The 16,849-nt window shown below is 45.6% G+C and overlaps 1 protein-coding gene across 11 annotated transcripts in view; it reads right to left on the bottom strand.

Annotated features, from left to right (window-relative positions):
• The window catches only part of Pogz (pogo transposable element derived with ZNF domain), a 59,198-nt gene extending 42,692 nt beyond the window's left edge, over positions 1 to 16,506 (bottom strand). For 7 of the 11 annotated variants that reach the window (XM_036189787.1, XM_036189792.1, XM_036189796.1 and 4 more), the window contains exon 1: positions 2,570 to 2,910. The gene's annotated coding sequence lies outside the window, so the exon portion shown is untranslated. The other 4 variants (XM_036189789.1, XM_036189790.1, XM_036189791.1 and 1 more) reach the window with 4 other exon arrangements.
• Between the last annotated feature and the right edge of the window lie 343 nt (positions 16,507 to 16,849).

The raw sequence follows: 16,849 nt of genomic DNA, 5'->3' as shown, positions 1-16,849 counted from the left end.
TATGCAGACTCTCATCACTGGCCAAAGAGGCTACTGAAGAATGCTCAATTCTACATGGAACATCTCCATGGCCCACTCTGAGGATCAGGGAGCATCACAGAGGAAGCAGAAAGAACGTTCAGAGCTGAAGAAAGGTAGAGTGTTGGGAACACTCACGTGCACTCTTGACCTCACAGCAACTGTGACTGCCTGCATAAACCTGCACCAGACTATGTCAACACACCATCATGAAAGGGGAAAGGGCTCAAGAAGCCCCATCCTGCTCTAGTCAGTTAATGATTGCTGGGGTAGGAAGAGACATTCTCTTCATGGTAAGCTACCCGTGTTCCTGTAAGCAACATTAATTAAATTCACTAGGTCAAAAAGATATGAAGGTAGGAGAGGCTTGAGGTAGGGACTCGGGAGGAGTGGGAGGGGGCAACAGGGTAATGGGGTGTGAATATCATCAAAATACATTATATACACGCATGAAAATGAAACATATACTCACATAATTAATACATGCTAGTGAGATACTTTAAAAATACTTCATAGACTAGACATGCTTCATACAGGCTTTTCATTTTTATATTTTTGGTTGTGAGCCTAGCCTTTAACGGCTGAGCTATCCCTCCAGCCCGCTTTTCATTTTTATTAATTCTTTAAAGTTAAAGATATACTCCAAAGCTGAAATTTGATTAATATTAGCAGTTTCATGATAAGCAACCTGCTCCACCAAGGGCATTCTCAAGTCAGCACACCACTGTCTGGTGCCAATGCCTCGATTTTACCTAACATCTCTTTTGGATCACCACTGCAAAAGCCACGGGAGAAAAACAAAAAAGCCTTACTTATAATTCTGAAAAGTTATGGCCTCAAAACTCCCCTGAAAGGGTCTGAGGGGTATCTCCTGGGATCAGCTAACCACAATGTGGAAATTGCTTTCCTCAATTGCACCCGCTATTCAAGATGGGAGTGGCAACTCTTAAGTCCCTGTTCACTCTCAAAGTCCATTCTATTTTGTGACTTCATTTGACATACCCTACAATAATAGGAAAGGGGATAGAATCTAATTGTTTTAACATATTTTGATCGCTTTTCCACAGAACCAATAATTCTCAGTGTACCGATTATCTTAGTTAAGGGTTGCCGCAGGTTGTAAAGATGACATTGGCTCTCCACCCCAACGCCCCCCACAAAGAAAAAGAACACTGTCAGGCACATAGCCCTTAAACTCCACATCTAATAATCTCCAAAATACTGTTTCTAGGCACTCTAAAGTTAAGAAGACTACGATCAATAAGTCATCGTCCAAGCTCCTACTTCCGTAACAAGGAAGGGGTCCGGGACATCACTGTTCAAGCAGCAGCAGCCCCCTCTCTCCTCCCTTCCCCGTCCATCGGGGAAATTCCTTTATAACCTCACTTTTCACAGCGTTTTGTGCTACAAAGGGAGGTGAACACAGTGCGGAGAAAAGGGCTACCCTCTGCGCTGTTCTGTAAGCCACTACAATTCGATCTCCATTTCCTCCTCGACAACGAAAAGGCCTAAAGACTCTCAGCTCTTTTTCTGAAGGCTTAAAATAAGTGAGACTAGAAACGTGCAGTGTTACTGACAGTTTGAAAGAATTCCAAACCGGGGAGAGGAAACCAGAACCACGGGCAGAATCGAGGGAGAGCAGGTGGCTGGATGACACTACTCCTTTTCGGTAGGTGTTGGGAATCTAAAGAAAATAGTCCTTGGGCTAAACATGGCGCCTAGCGGCAGGACATAATCACCAGAAAATAGATTCTGCCCCATACCATTTTGTAAATCACGGCGCCATCCGTGCATAAATTTGGGGGCCGAGGGAGGAGACTTCGTCCACGGGCTGCAGAGGCTTGGGATGTCCTCGCAAGACGGAGCGGGATTACATAACACAGGGGACCGGCCGAGCAGTCGCTCGCTTGCCTCCTCCCGCTCACAACCAGCGCTCACGCCTCCGCGCGTCGGGGGGCGGCGGGAACCCCGGGCTCCGCCGCTGCGGCCCCGCGCGCCCGCCCATGCCCATGCCCATGCCCGTGCCCATGCCCAGCCACCGCCGCCCGCGCCGCCCACTCCTCCGTCCTGACGCTCGCGCCCGGCGCGCTGGTGGACGTCGGCGGTGCGCGGCCCCGCCGGGGGGGGGAAGGGGGCGGCGGGGCATCCCCGGGCCTCGGCGGACGGTGGCCGGGGCGCGCGCGCACACACACACACACACACACACGCGCGCACACACGCGCGCGCGCGGCGCGCCCGCACTCGCATACACAGATGCACGCACGCGCGCGCCGCGCCGCGCCGCGCCCCACGGTCGGTCGCCGCCACTCGGGGCCCGCGGGCGCGCGCCCGGCCCCTCCCCCACCCCACCCCCGGCGCGCGCGCCCCTCCTCTTCCCCCCCCCCCCCCGACCCCGTCCTCCTCCCCGTTCCCCCCCACCCCCGCCTCCCCGCTCATTGTCTCGCTCCGGAACGCCTCGGCCTCGCCCGGAGAAAAGATAACGGAACCCCCGGGAGAAGGGGGTGGGGTGCGCAGCGCCGGGGCTCGCCCGCCCGCCCGCTCACTCACTCACCTCCCGTGGTCGTCGCCGCCGGTAGTCTGACCCGAGGAAGGCGCCGTCGCCTTAAAGGGACCTTGCACCCGGCGCCGGGAGTAGGGGGTGGGAGCAGGGGAGGGGACGGGGGGTTCAGGGGGGGGAGACGGAGAAGAGGCAGCCGTTGAAAGCTCCTCTCCCCGAGGGTGAAAGGAAGCCTCCCTCGGGTTCGAGTGACTGGGGTGGATTTTTTTTTCCCGAGGGGGGCGGGGGGCCCCGAGGGAGGGGGTGGGGGGGCCGAGGAATGCGGCGCCGTGTACGGGAGCTGGCGCGGGGGAGAGCGACGCCGACTCCCCCCACCGACCCTCTCGCCCCGCGGAGGGATACCTCGCGTCACTTCCGCCCTCCCCTTCTCGTGCTCTTTCAATTGGCTAGAGGGCGTGCTACGTCATCGCTCAGCCTAACCCTGGCCCGGGCTTCTTTTCCAGTCAAGTTTGTCTGGTCCTGCAAATAAATAAATAAAAAGACTTCATGGAGAAAAGAATAATTAGCTTCACAAGCAGTAGCCACATTTTGCTGAGGAAAAAAAATGGGACTCCCAAAGAGACTATTTCCCAGTTTCCTTTCTTAGACTTTCCAGAGGGATTTGGACTCTCCTTGCTTTCCACTCAAGGTTTATTCCCAATCCAAGAGAACTTCAGGCCACAAGCAAGATGGTGAGTCCCAATGGCACCAACAACTGTCGATGCAACCAAGAGCAAGATAGCGCTCTTCTTGAGGACACGCTTGTACCAGCAGCCTTCTGTGATAGTGGCCTTGTCTAAATGAAACACTTTATTGTTTTTGTTGTTGTTGTTTATTTTGGGGGACAAGGGCTTTCTACAGAGCCCTGGCTGTCCTGAAACATGCTGTGTAGACCAGGCTGGCCTCGAACTCAGAGAGATACACCTGCCTCGGCTTCCCTAGTGCTGGAGCTAAGGTATGTGCCATCACAGCTAGCTAAGTAAAGTACTTTTAAAACCAATTTACCATCAAGCTCTTCTGTATTCTGGAAAGACAACCCATGTGATTCACTATCAAGGTCATTCTTCTGATCGGAACTGCTTTGAAACAGTTGTGAATAGGCCCAACAGAGATCCCCAATCTCAGGAATCATAGAGTCCATGGCTCTGTTGGATTGGTTCCAACAAATTAATTAATCCATTCATGATTATCTGTCACTTTTTCATACAAGCAAAAACTAACTTCTGGTAGCTAAGAAATTTTGTCCTTTATTGTGTCCTGAGTTGATAAATTTTTATTATTTTCCTTGGATATTTGAGAACGATGTTTAAGCCATACACTGGCACTTGCTCCAAATCAAACTCTAAACAAAGGTGCTTGCTCCAGAGCCACATTTCCTTGTTTGTATATATTTTCCAAATTACCAGGCAGGCACTTGCAGCCAGTGAAAGATAGATCAGCTAATTGTACCATGTTTTGTTGACCACAAAAGTCATTATCACATCACTCTGAAGATGTGCCATGTATGTACCATTAATTCATTCAGTATTCATTGCCTGTTTTTCGTGTTCCAGGTACTGTTCTTGGTGCTAGAAATACAGTAATAAAAGTCCCTTGGGCTGGAGAGATGCGTCAGTGGATAAGAGCTGCTGCTACCCTTTAAGAGGATCAGAGTTCAGTCCCCAGCACCCCATCCTGCTCACAACTGCCTATTCCTCCAGCTCCAATGCCTCCAGTGCCCTCTTCTGGCCTGATTGGCATCTACACTAACGTGCATACCTCCCACTCACCCCCCACATACATATTATTAAAACCATAAAAAGATCATAAATTATTTTTTAATTAAAACATAAAAAATACAGGAAAACCAGATGGTGGTGGTGTACTGCTTTAATCCCAATACTCGAGGGAGGCAGGGGCAGGTGGATCTCCATGAGTTCAAGGCCAGCCTGGTGTACAGAGCAAATCCAGGACAGTCAGAGCTAAGTATGAATCCACAAAATCCCTGTATATGTGAAACTTAAACTCTACCAGGGTAGAGATAGGAAACATATACATAATAAACTCTTCCACCAGTTATTATTAAATATCAAATAGTCCCAAAATTTACTGATATAAAATGACTTTCTTGTCTTGCATAATTCAGGAAGGTGATTGGCTAAAGGGACGGTTCTCATTTGTCTTCCACAGAGTCTGGTGCTGAGGTCATCTCAAAAGTTTTCTTACATGTCTGGAAGTGGATAGTATTGCACTGGAGTCCAGCTGGGGCTGTTAGTCAGAATATTTACAAATAGCCTCTCCATGTCACCTTTGCTTCCCCGTATCAGAATGACTAAATTCTGAGACTGAATGCCTCAAGATGACCGGGTAGAGATAGATGATTTTTTTGTGACCAGGATGTTCATCTGCTTCCTAGAAATGCTAACTGCCCAGTGCTACCTAAGTAGTGTGAATTGGTAAGTATTATGGCAATGAGTAGGATTCTGGGCTGGAAGTCTGGTGCAGGGAAAGGTAGAGAAGTGACTGGCTTTGTTTTGTTAATTAACTTTTTGTTGTCTTTACATCCCAATCAAAGTTTCCCCTCCCCTCTCCCCGCTCCTCCCCCACCCACTCCCCTCTCCCCCTCACTGTCTCCCCCAATCCCCTCCACTCCTCCTCCACTGTTTCTCAAAGTGACTGTTTTATGTGCAGCTGTTGGAGAAAGCCTTGTTAAAGTAACGTGGGCAAAATCTGAAAAGAACGAAGCAAAGTTCAGGGTTTAGTTCTGATGAAAGCAAAACCACTGGAGGATTCCAACCCCACAAGTGAAGGGATCTGTTGCTGACTGTCTGGGGGAGGGGCTGGGGAACTGGTCAGAACAAAGAGAGCCACAGGGGGACTAATTAGGATATTACTGTATCCATCCTGGTGAGAAGTGATGGTAGCCTGGACCAGGGTGGCAGTGGGAAACTACCTCTTTGGCTGAGGGAGTTCTGTAGTTTTGTTTTGTTTTTTGTTTGTTTGTTTTGGGGGGGGTTGTTTTGTTTTGTTTTGTTTTTTGTTTTGTTTTGTTTTCGAGACAGGGTTTCTCTGTGTAGTTTTGGTGCCTGGCCTGGAGCTCACTCTGTAGCCCAGGCTGGCCTTGAACTCACAGAGGTCCTCCAGCCTCTGCCTCCCGAGTGCTGGGATTAAAGGCGTGCGCCACCACCGCCCGGCTTATTTTTTTTTCTTGTTTTGTGTTTTACTTTTCCATAACCTATTTTTCTGTCATTTAATGTGTGCCCTGGGAGACACTTGTGACTCATGATAGCTAACAAAATTGTATGAATGGCCAGGCGGTGGTGTAATCCCAGCACTCGGGAGGCAGAGGCAAGCGAATGTCTGTGAGTTTGAGACCAGCCTGGTCTACAAAATGAGTTCCAGGAAAGGCGCAAAGCTACACAGAGAAACCCTGTCTCAAAAAAACAAAACAAAACAAAATGTGTGAATGATGGTGCTATGACTTCCTTAAGAGAAAAAAAAAATTGGAAGAACAACATGTTAAATGTAAAAATGAAGACTTCCTAAGTCTGGAGGCACCTTTGAAGGAATGGATGAGCAAACAGGGTAAAGATCAGCAAGCCGTTATGGAATGGAGTAGGACACCACAGTGCTCAGAATTAATGAGCGGTTCACTGATGGACAGCTGATAGGTAAAGGCATTTTGTGGCCAAGAGAAGCTGCAAAGCACCACTTCAGGGCAGCATTTCAAAAGGGACTGGACAAGCTGGCCATGGCGGCTCGGACTTGCAATCCCAGCACTTGGGAGGTGAAGGCAGGGCGATCAAGATCATCCTCAGCAGGCTGGGTAAGAAAAGAAAGAAAAATCGGGTGTCATCACTCAACACGTGGGGTTCTGGGATGAAGAAGACCGAAAACTGTGGCTGCCTTCCTTTTGAAGCATCTTGACAGTGATGGGAAATGAGAGCGAGAACAAACAACGTTAAGCAAATCTTAGAAATCAAGTCACATGTGCCTACGAAGCACACTGGAAAGGGGTATGGACAACAATGTAATTTGATTTATTGAAGAAATCAGACCCTAGCAATAGCACCCCTGTAATAAAAAATCTACCCCAGTCTTCAGTAGCCAAGTCAGAGTCACTGAATCCTTCCCATCTGGGTTTCTGGGAATGGAAGTTAAAGGCTAATGGCGGTCCCCAGAGGAGCGTTTCACGATTAGATAGCAAGTGGGATCTTCTTGCCCTCTTATTTCCTTCCTTAAATTATGGTTTCTGCCACAGGTTGAACATTGAGGCCACCTGTCACTTGGAAAGTGTCAAAATGCTCCGAACGAGTCTTCAAAGACACAAAGGCAGAGGTGGCCTCAGTGGTGTCCTTCTCTAACACACAGACCCAATCATTTGTATCTGAGTGAGGTTCAATGGGAGGAGTTGGGTGACGCGGTTGGGAGTGGAGAGGACCCCCTATCCTCCCTACCACCCTCAGGGTAGTAGAAGCTGAAAAGTCGAGAGACTTCATTTTGGGAAATGTAGTAGGAAAAACAAAACCAAGGAAAAATTTCACCATCTGAGCGGCTCCTAAATTGAAAAGATTGACAGCTTACTGCACTGAGTCTGGGAGGGAAGTCAGCACATTAAGCAGAAAAGAGGATGAGGGATGCTGAACTCACAGGGAAATCACCAGGAAGTAAAAAGCAACTGGAGATGGTTTGAGCAGTCACAGAATAAGGAGCTTAGAGGCTATGGCTGGCTTTCATTTGCAGATGTTGTTTGCTGCTACCACACATTCAAGGGGCTCAGAAGCTGAGGAAAAGCCTGAGAAACTTAAAGACTGGGTTTTGAAAGAAAAGGAAATTACTCATTAGATTTTAGCAAGAAGCAGTTAAAGGTCTGTAGCTTCGTAATGTATTTTGCAAAAAAATTCTTCAGAGCAACTTCATCAGCCATCAAGATTTCACTGTGAATTACTGCCTGATTTCATATGTGATAATGACTTAGTGTGGCTTCATCTTAATATTATTTAAGAGACGCCCACAAGCAAAACTGTGATGTTGCTGTGGAGCTGGCCAGGTGTGATTATCTAGTAATTTAATTAATGTTATAACGCTTCATGGAAATATAAATTGTATTATACTTGATGTCTGACTAGCTCATATTATAATGGACTGCTGAGAAAAACTTAGTAATTTTCCTCTTTTTCTATATTACATTATTTTTCAATTTAGCAATAGTTGCATTTTATTATAGTCATGAATAATTTCCAGAAAGCAACTACTAAGAAAATTAAATAATTTACCAACTCATTCTCTTGAAGGATTTGAAGACTAATTATTGTAGATGAGATGAAATCCTTCAGAATCAAGGTTCTGAGGTTTGTAGTGTGCACAGAGGTCAATCCTCTTTTGGATATTTTCCTGTTTCTGTGTGTGTGTGTGTGTGTGTGTGTGTGTGTGTCTGTCTGTCTGTCTGTCTGTCTGTCTGTCTCTCTTTGAGTTAAGGTCACAGTATGCAGTGCTGGCTCTCTTCAAACAAGCTATGAAGACAAAAGTGATCTAGAATTCAGAATAATCCTTCTGCTCAGTCCCAGGAGTTCAAGGATCTAATGCCCCACTGGTCTCTTGTTAGGAGGGTATACTGCAAAAGTAGAGAAGGAAAGGAAGCCATGGCAGTGAAAGAATCTTTTTTTTTTTTTTTTTTTTTTTTTTTTTTTGTGGAGCTGAGGACCGAACCCAGGGCCTTGCCCTTGCTAGGCAAGTGCTCTACCACTGAGCTAAATCCCCAACCCCAAGAATCCATTTTGAATGCCTTTTTGTTCCCTAAAACAAAAGGTAATAAAATCTGAAAACATCTGCCTGCCAGCCAAGATTTTTAAATATTAAAAAAGGAAAGAGAGAAAGGAAGGAAGGGAGGGAGGGAGGGAGGGAGGGAGGGAGGGAGGGAGAGAGAGAGAGAGAGAAAGAAAGAAAGAAAGAAAGAAAGAAAGAAAGAGTGAGCCAGGCGGTGGTGGTGCACGCCTGTAATCCCAGCACTCAGGAGGCAGAGACAGGTGGATCTCTGTGAGTTCGAGGCCAGCCTGGTCTACAGAGTGAGATCCATGAAAGGCTCCAAAAGCTACAGAGAAATCCTGTCTTGAAAAACCAAAAAGAAAGAAAGAAAGAGAGAGAGAGAGGGAGGGAGGGAGAGAGAGAAAGAAAGAGAGAAGGGAAGGAAGGAAGAAAACTAAGCACAGAAGAACAAGGGAGCAAGCCAGTAAGCAGTGTTCCTCTGGAGTCTCTGCTTCAGTTCCTGCCTCCAGGTTCCTGCCTTGAGTTCCTGCCCTGACTTCCCTCAGTGATTGATTGCTATCTGGAAGTGTAATATGAAATAAACCCTTTCCTCCCAAGTCGCTTTTGGTCATGATGACTATCACAGCAACAGAAAGCAAATTTGAACACCTCTCTTGCAGCTAAAGTAAAACTTCAAGAATGAATTTACTCAGAGCATTTAAAAGTTAATCCAAGCCAAGCAGTAGTGGTGCATGTCTTTAATCCCAGCACTCAGGAGGCAGAGAAAGTCAATCTCTGTGAGTTCAAGACCAGCCTGGTCTACAGAGCAAGTTCCAAGATAGCCAGGGCTAACAGAGAAACCCTGTCTCAAAAAAAAAAAAAAATATATATATATATATATATATATATATATATATGTATAAACAAAGAAGTAAATAAAATAATAAAAGCTTAATACAAAAACCACTGGCCTGGTGGTGCACACCTGTAATCTTAATGTTCAGGAAGCTGAGGCAGTTGGATCACAGGTTCAAGGCCAGCCTGAGCTACATAGAAAGTTCTAGGCCAATCTGGGCTATAGCAAGATCCTGTCTCACTCAACAAACAAATTTGACTTGCCTCCTATCAGTGAGAAGGTCCTGTCTTAGCCACTGTTCTATTGCAGTGAAGAGACACCATGACGAAGGCAACACATAAAAGAAAGCATTGAATTAGAGGCTTGCTTACAGTTTTAGAAAGTTAGTCCATGATCATCCTGGTGGGAAGCAGATAGGCATGGTGTTGGAACAGTAGCTGAGAGCTTTACATTCTGATCAGGCAGAGACACACATGGGGGGCGGGAAGGAAGAGACTGGACCTGGCATGGGTTTTTGAAACCTCAAAGCCCATCCCCATTGACACACCTCCTCCAAAAAGGCCACACCTCCTAATCCTTCTCAAACAGTTCCACTAACCAGGGACCAAGCATTCAAATGCATGAGCCTATGGGGGCCTTCTCATTCAGACCACCACAGCCTCCAGTGTGGAAGCAGTCTAGATCCTGGAGTCAACCCATGGAGTACAGCTGCACTAATAATTTACCCAGAACATACTAGGCTTTCCTGGAATAGCAACAAACCCTTTATTGTCCTATGCCATGGAGATTCCAAGATTAACTTGTTAGTGCACCATACCCCACTTACACTGACTAATATATTGACATAAAGAGTAAATTTTAGGTCTGGGAATGTATCTCAGTCTAGTTCTTAGTTCAGATGTATGAGGCCCTGGATTTGATTCCTAGTAAGGGCACATGCCATCAAACCTCACAACCTGAGTTCAATACTGAGAACTCAACATAGTAGAAGGAGAGAACTGACCACACACACACACACACACACACACACACACACACACACACACCATATATACATATGCACATACTCAGTAAACACATACATGTTTAAAAAGTTTAAATAGATGTATATTATATAAGGTGCCCAGACCAGTACCTAGGTTACAGTAGTTACTCCATAGTGGTAGCTTTTATTAGTAGTACTTAAAGTAGTGAACATCATAATAAGTATTTGAGGCTGGGCAGTGGTGGCTCATGCCTTTAATCCCAGCACTTGGGAGGCAGAGGCAGGGGGATTTCTGTGAGTTCCAGACTAACCTGGTCTACAAAGAAAGTTCCAGGACAGGCTCCAAAAGCTACACAGAGAAACCCTGTTTTGAAAAACCAAGATAAAATAAGTATTTGACAGGATATGACAAAATTTGATCTCACTTATGGATGACAGGATTTCCATTCTAATTCTTTCTAGATTCTACTTCAGGGGTATTCTTGTAAATAGTTCAGATCTTGAGTTCAAAAGTCTTTCTCGTGTGTGTGTGTGTATGTGATGTGTGTGGGTGTATGTATGTATGTTTGTATGCATATGTACGGAAGTTCTCGTGCACATGTTGTGCATGCTATATGGAAGTTTGATGTCTGGTGCCTTCCTCTATCAGTGTCCATTTTATATACTGAAGTGGGTTCTCTCACTCAAATGCAAAGCTCACTGAGTCCGGCTAGCCAGCTTGCTCATCCTGAACATGCTAGAATTACCGGCAGGCTGCCACACTCTCCCAGCATTTACACAGATGCTGAGGATCCAAGGCAAATGCTTCACTCTCTAGATATCTCTCCAGCTCTGAAAATCTTTTGTGAAAATGGTTCTGGCCTGTGAGATGGTTTGACAGGTAAAAACGTGGTGATGACCTGAGTCTGATCCCCAAGGAGAGAGGCAGGGACTCCCACTGAAACTCAGAGCTTGCTAAGTCTGCCTTGCCTGCTTGTCCTGAGGATCCTGTGTCTCCACACATAATTATGGAAAACAAAAAAATAGCAACTTTGGCCTCCATAGCATACACACACACACACACACACACACACACACACACACTGATATGATGTTTTAAAAGTAGCCCTCTCTGTTCCTCTTTTTCTCTTACTTTCTCCTGCTTATGATTCCCCAGGCCAGAAAACACGGGCTTCCTCCTTCCTCCTCTCCCTTCCCTTCATACTCTTTCAGTAGCGGGCAGTGGATTTTATGGCCTGGCAAGCATTCAAAGAATCCATAACTTTTCCTCCACTCTGTGGGATGATTCTCTGAGTTAAGTTCTCAGAATTTAACTCTCCACAACTGGAGAGAGTTTTTAGTTTAAAAAAAAAATGGAAGGAAGGAAGGAAGAAAGAAAGAGAGAATGTAGGCAGTCTTTCAAACCACTAATCTCTCTTACAAAGTGAGTCTTGCTCTGAACCCCTATTCTGAGTGACACAAATGTCCTGCATTCTCTATGTTACATACTGTCATTTCCCCAGGCAGACAGATGCCATGAGCCAACTAAGGATAAAGTCATTCATTCAGAAAGGAAACAGCGAAGCAGATATGTTCAAATTACATTTCTAATTATTCTCGAATTCTCCTCCTCCTATTTTTCCCTTTAGACACCAGTGACTGCACCATGACCCCATATTTCAGGCTCCAAGATCTGTTGTTCAGGTTGATTCCCAACTACCTGAATAGCAACCTTGGCCTGTGACAAAGCACAGTGGTGGACCAGCAGAAGTAAACTCAGTTCCGTCAGTTTAACAATTTGCCTTTTCTCTCTCCCAAGGTGCTGTTCTTTGTTTTTGTTTTTGAGATAGGATCTTGCTACGTAGCACAGGCTGACCTTGAACTTGAGACCCTGCAGTTTCGACCTCCTGATGTGTTGGTGTTACCGTGTGAGTACCCCTCCACCCTGCTGAAGCACCTATCTGTGCAGCACTCTGAACATTTTACTCGGGGTGTTCGGAGAGTAGATTCCCTCCCTCTGCCCATGTTTGCATGCCAGTCTCCCCTTCCAGCCGGTGGGCAAGGAGATCTGTGGGGTCCACCTGAAGTGCTTCAAATGCCAGCTAACAAGGTAAGACTTTGGGGTCCCCAGATATTCTCACAGATGCCAAACTGTATTTCAGGGAGTGAGTATTTGGGAGCAAAGCTCGGGCTAAGTATTCAGTGAGGACGTGTGAGGAAAGTAAAGTGAGAGCCAGGTACCAGATGAAGGTTCCGACCCCATCTGTCTGTCTAACCAAGGCAGCAAAGTCAGAGGTCTGAAGTGAAACCCTGACTGAACCACTTTTTATCACTTCAACTTATCCAGGCCGATTTCCCCAGGAGACAGTTATCATCGGGCAAATTCATTGACTTAAAGCATGTACCATGTGAGTATAGAGAAGTAGTGAGTAAATTTTAGCTCTCACATAACTAAGAATATTATGTGTTGTCATTACCATTTAATACTATTAGCAGGCCATTGACCTACTACTGGCAAATGCAATAGGGGACTGCCAACCAACCCACACGAGTACAATGGCCTTCTGATCCAAAGGCAAACCAGTAAGAGTGGCAGGAGCCAAGTGGGTCCCGTGTCTGAGTGCAGGGAGGGATGGTTGTAAAGACAGAGAGTTCCGTCCCAAACCAGATTCACTTAGCACAACACTGAGTGCCCCTGGCTGAGTGGGGACTGAGTCAGATTCCAGCATTCCAGATTCTTAGTCCCCATTCAGGAGGGTGACATTCTAGAAGGAGTCAGCAACAGTGCAGGGGGAGCCAGAGACACTAGCTGCAGAAAACTAAGTTCATTTCCAGGACCTCTCTACCTGGTGAAGCCAGGACTGCACCACAGGAAAGAATTAAGGATAAGGCAGTAGGAAGCAGAGTTTAAGAAGTTTGGTTTCTTTTTTAAATTCTTATTCTGAGTGTGTGTGCACATGCCATTGTGCATCATGGAGATCAGAGGGTAACACTGTGGAGTGGGCTCCAGGGATCCAATTCAGGTCACTAGGACACTGGTCACCACTCCAGAGGTAGGATTTATTAACAGGAGATCTTAACATAGATTTGAGTAGAGGGGTTAACAGATAGAAAGGCGCTCAGAGAAGGGCTAGTACACACCCAACCATGGGCTTCATAAGAAAGAGTAATGCTTAAGTGTCTCAGCAGAAGCCATACACATGATTCTGGTGGCCTCTCAATAGGTTGCTAAGAAACTTTTTTTGGGGGGAGGGGGCTCGACACAGGGTTTCTCTGTGTAGCTTTGCACCTTTCCTGGAACTGGCTTTGTAGACCAGGCTGTCCTCAAACTCACAGAGATCCACCTGGGATTATAGGCATGCACCACCAATTTTTTTTTTTTTTTTTTTTTTTTTTTTAATAATGAGGTCTATAGTGTGGTCCTGAGGTGAGTTGAATAGGGTTGCAGTCTGGTAAGTTAAAAGCATACATAGGTCATGGGTTGGAAAGGTGGCTCAGCAGTTAAGAGCACATACTGCTCTTGCAGAGGACCAGAGTTCGGTTCCCAGAACCCAGATAGGATGCCTCACAACCACTTGTGACTCCAGTTCCAGGGGATCCAATGTTTCTGGCCTCTAAAGTCACTGCTGGTACTCATGTGCACACACATTTAATTTTATGATATACATACAATTAAAAATAATTTTTAAATAACTCTTTTAAAAAACCTCATAGATCATAAAGGTTGCACAAAGAGGTTAAGATTTTAACTTTGCTGTCACCAGAGTTTCTTATGAGAGCCCTAGAAAACTGCAGGCTTGCAAACTGTAGCTGGGAGAGGAGAAAGCCCACATCTGGTCACAGATGTTTGGTGCTTAAGCAGTTTGTTACTATTTAGACATTCTTTTGAAGATTTATTTTATTGTTTTTACTTATGCGTATTTGTTTGTATGAGGCTATATGTGAGCACATGCCTCATATGTGCAGGTATGAGGCCAGAAGACAGCACCTGTGTCCCTCGGAGCTGGAGTTACAGGAGGTTGTGAGCTGTGTTATCGATAAGGTGCTGGGAACTGGACTCTAGTCCTCCAGAAAAGTGGAAGCACTCTCAACGACTAAGCCGTCTCTCCAGCCCCTATTTCATTTCATTTGAGGTCTCTCTGTACAATAAAAGAAGTGTTGTTTCTGTGTAGACAACTTTCACAGCAAATTTTGTTCATTGTGCTGGAGTTCTTGATGCTCAGTTGGCCAGAGACTTCAAGTATGCTCCAGGGTGAGGGTTCCTTGCCCTTTCCCGGTCCCTTAATCCCTGTCTTTCTGTCTTGCCTCAAAGGGGGATGAAATGGAGGAAGATTAACATTTAAAAACAGGTGATGGGTGGTGGTGGTGCACGCCTTTAATCCCAGCACTCCAGAGGCAGAGCCAGGCGGATCTCTGTTAATTCGAGGCCAGTCTGGGCTACAGAGTGAGATCCAGGACAGGCACCAAAACCACACAGAGAACTCTTGTCTTGAAACAACCAAAGAAATAAATAAAATAAAATAGAATTAAAAAAAAACAACAACAAAAAAAACCAAGAGTAGAGGGCTGGAGAAACGGCTCAGTGGTTAAAAGCACTGATTGTTTTTCCAGAGGACTCAGCTTCAATTTCTAGCACCCACATGATAGCTAAGAACTGTCTGTAACTGGAGTTCCAGGGATTCACTACCTCTTCTGACCTTCGTGGGCACCAAACGTGTGTGTGTGTGTGTGTGTGTGTGTGTGTGTGTGTGTGTGTGTGTGTATGCAGGCAAAACACATGCATAAAATAAAATACATCTGAAAAATAGGGGTAGAGCTATAACTTAGTTAATAGAGTACTTACTTAGCTTACAGAAAACCCTGGGTTAAATTGCCAGCATCCATAAATAAGGCATGGTGTGGTACACTCCTATAATCCCAGTACTTGGGAGGTGAAGCAAAAGAATCAGGAGTTCACGATCATCCTTGGCTACAAAGCAAGTTTGAGACCTTGTCTAAAAAAAAGAAAAGAAAAGAAAAAAGAAAGAAACAAAAGAAAATAGCAATAATAATAACAACAATAATAATAGATTCTCAGGGTATTTGATCCCATGATAGCCCAGCAGCCCAGGCTTCGTTTCTCTGAGACTGCTTGGGTGGAGCAGGGTCACATGGTCTGGACACGTTGGGAATGTGTCTATTGTCCAAGGAACAGAGGAAGGGCTATAGAAAAGTGGAGAGCTTGGAAGAAATGCCTTCTTATTTCAATTTATAGATTCCTAACTGAAATGACAGCTTTAGAGAAAGAAATTATTCACAAAATATTCAGAGGAAATGTTGATACGGGAAGATGATAAGAAAGATAATTAAGTCTGTACTATTCTTAAAATGAAACACTAAGCAGAGAAATAAATTAGATGCCTTTTCAAACCTTTCAAATCTAAGCCTCCTAAAAATATTAAGTGCACAGTGTGGTGCGGTCGTTTTCAGGCTTCTTTTTTTTTTTTTTTTTCCCAAGCAGCAATGTATGGTCAAACATACATCCTAGGGCTAGGGATATAGTTCAGTCGTGGGGCACTTGCCTGGAATGTGTAAGGACCTTGGTTCAAGGTCAGCACTGCAAAAAAAAGTATTATTGTTATTATTGTATTCTCCATCTTGATTCCAAACACACAGCACTCACTCCATATTTTCATTTCTCGATGCAGGTTTCATGAAAAAGCACTGATCTAAATATGTAATCTTTTTTTTTTTAATCTCTCTCCTCCCTCTCTTCCTAACACCCCTTAAACTGATTTACCATCCATTTTGACAAACGCAGATCCAATAGAGTTTCTTAATCATTAAATATTTCTGCAGGTGTACCCACCCACAATATGGAGACAATTTAGCAATGCCTGAAAGGGCAGCGTGTAGATGTGACATTTGTCTTAAGGATTCCAGAATCCATTCTTTGGAGACCTGGCTTTCCCTAACGGTGAAAACTAAGGACTTGGAGGCAGGGCTTGACAACCTAAGACCTGCAAGTCTGAAGACAACCATTTGTCTAACGGAATCAACCCTCCATCAATTTTCTTTTACATATCTTAAGTGCTCAGCATCACCGTGAGCATTTAACGATTAACAAAATAATCATAACTCTGGTTCTTCCCGGAATACAGAGAGCACTGTTTTTCAAACCCGGGCTCTCGCGGGTCCCCTCCCCCGCACCCCGCACCCCAGACCCGCTCCAGCCTCGGGTAACTTTTCCCTCCAGTTTGGTGGAAGGTTACATTGGAAGAAAATAGTCCCTACCGTCTAGAAAGTTTTCTGGGAAAAAGAGGGAGCCTGACGAGCCGGCGGTGCGGGGCGCTGCCCGAGGCTGGCGGTACCGGGCGGTATCCTTGGCGTCTGCCCAGCGCTGCTCCGCGGAGCCCGCACCCAGGAGGCCCCCGCCGCGGGGCAGGGAGGGCGGCGGGAATCTCCTCCAGCCTGGAGTCCGCTGGGCTTTGCCAGGACAGTCTTGTTTTTTTTTTTTTTTTTTTTTAAAACTGATCATTTCTACTTCATGGTCTATAGGCCTTACTTAGACTGTGTGCATGGAGCCACAGTAGGAGTGCAGAAAATAAGGTGACTTGGAGAAAAATGGTGTTTAAAATATAGATTTTTCCTCTTTCTCGCTCAAACTAATTTACATGCAAATTACGTCGTGACAGGCCCTCAGACCCGGGTAGCAGGCTCTGTGGTCTGCCAGCCTCAAACACAAGAATAAGATTTAGGGTCGTGGTAATTT

The sequence above is a fragment of the Onychomys torridus genome, chromosome 6, assembly GCF_903995425.1.
Source record: "Onychomys torridus chromosome 6, mOncTor1.1, whole genome shotgun sequence".
Lineage (NCBI taxonomy): Eukaryota > Metazoa > Chordata > Mammalia > Rodentia > Cricetidae > Onychomys > Onychomys torridus.
The sequence above is the reverse complement of the archived record's forward strand: the minus strand, read 5'-3'. Positions and strand labels throughout refer to the sequence as shown.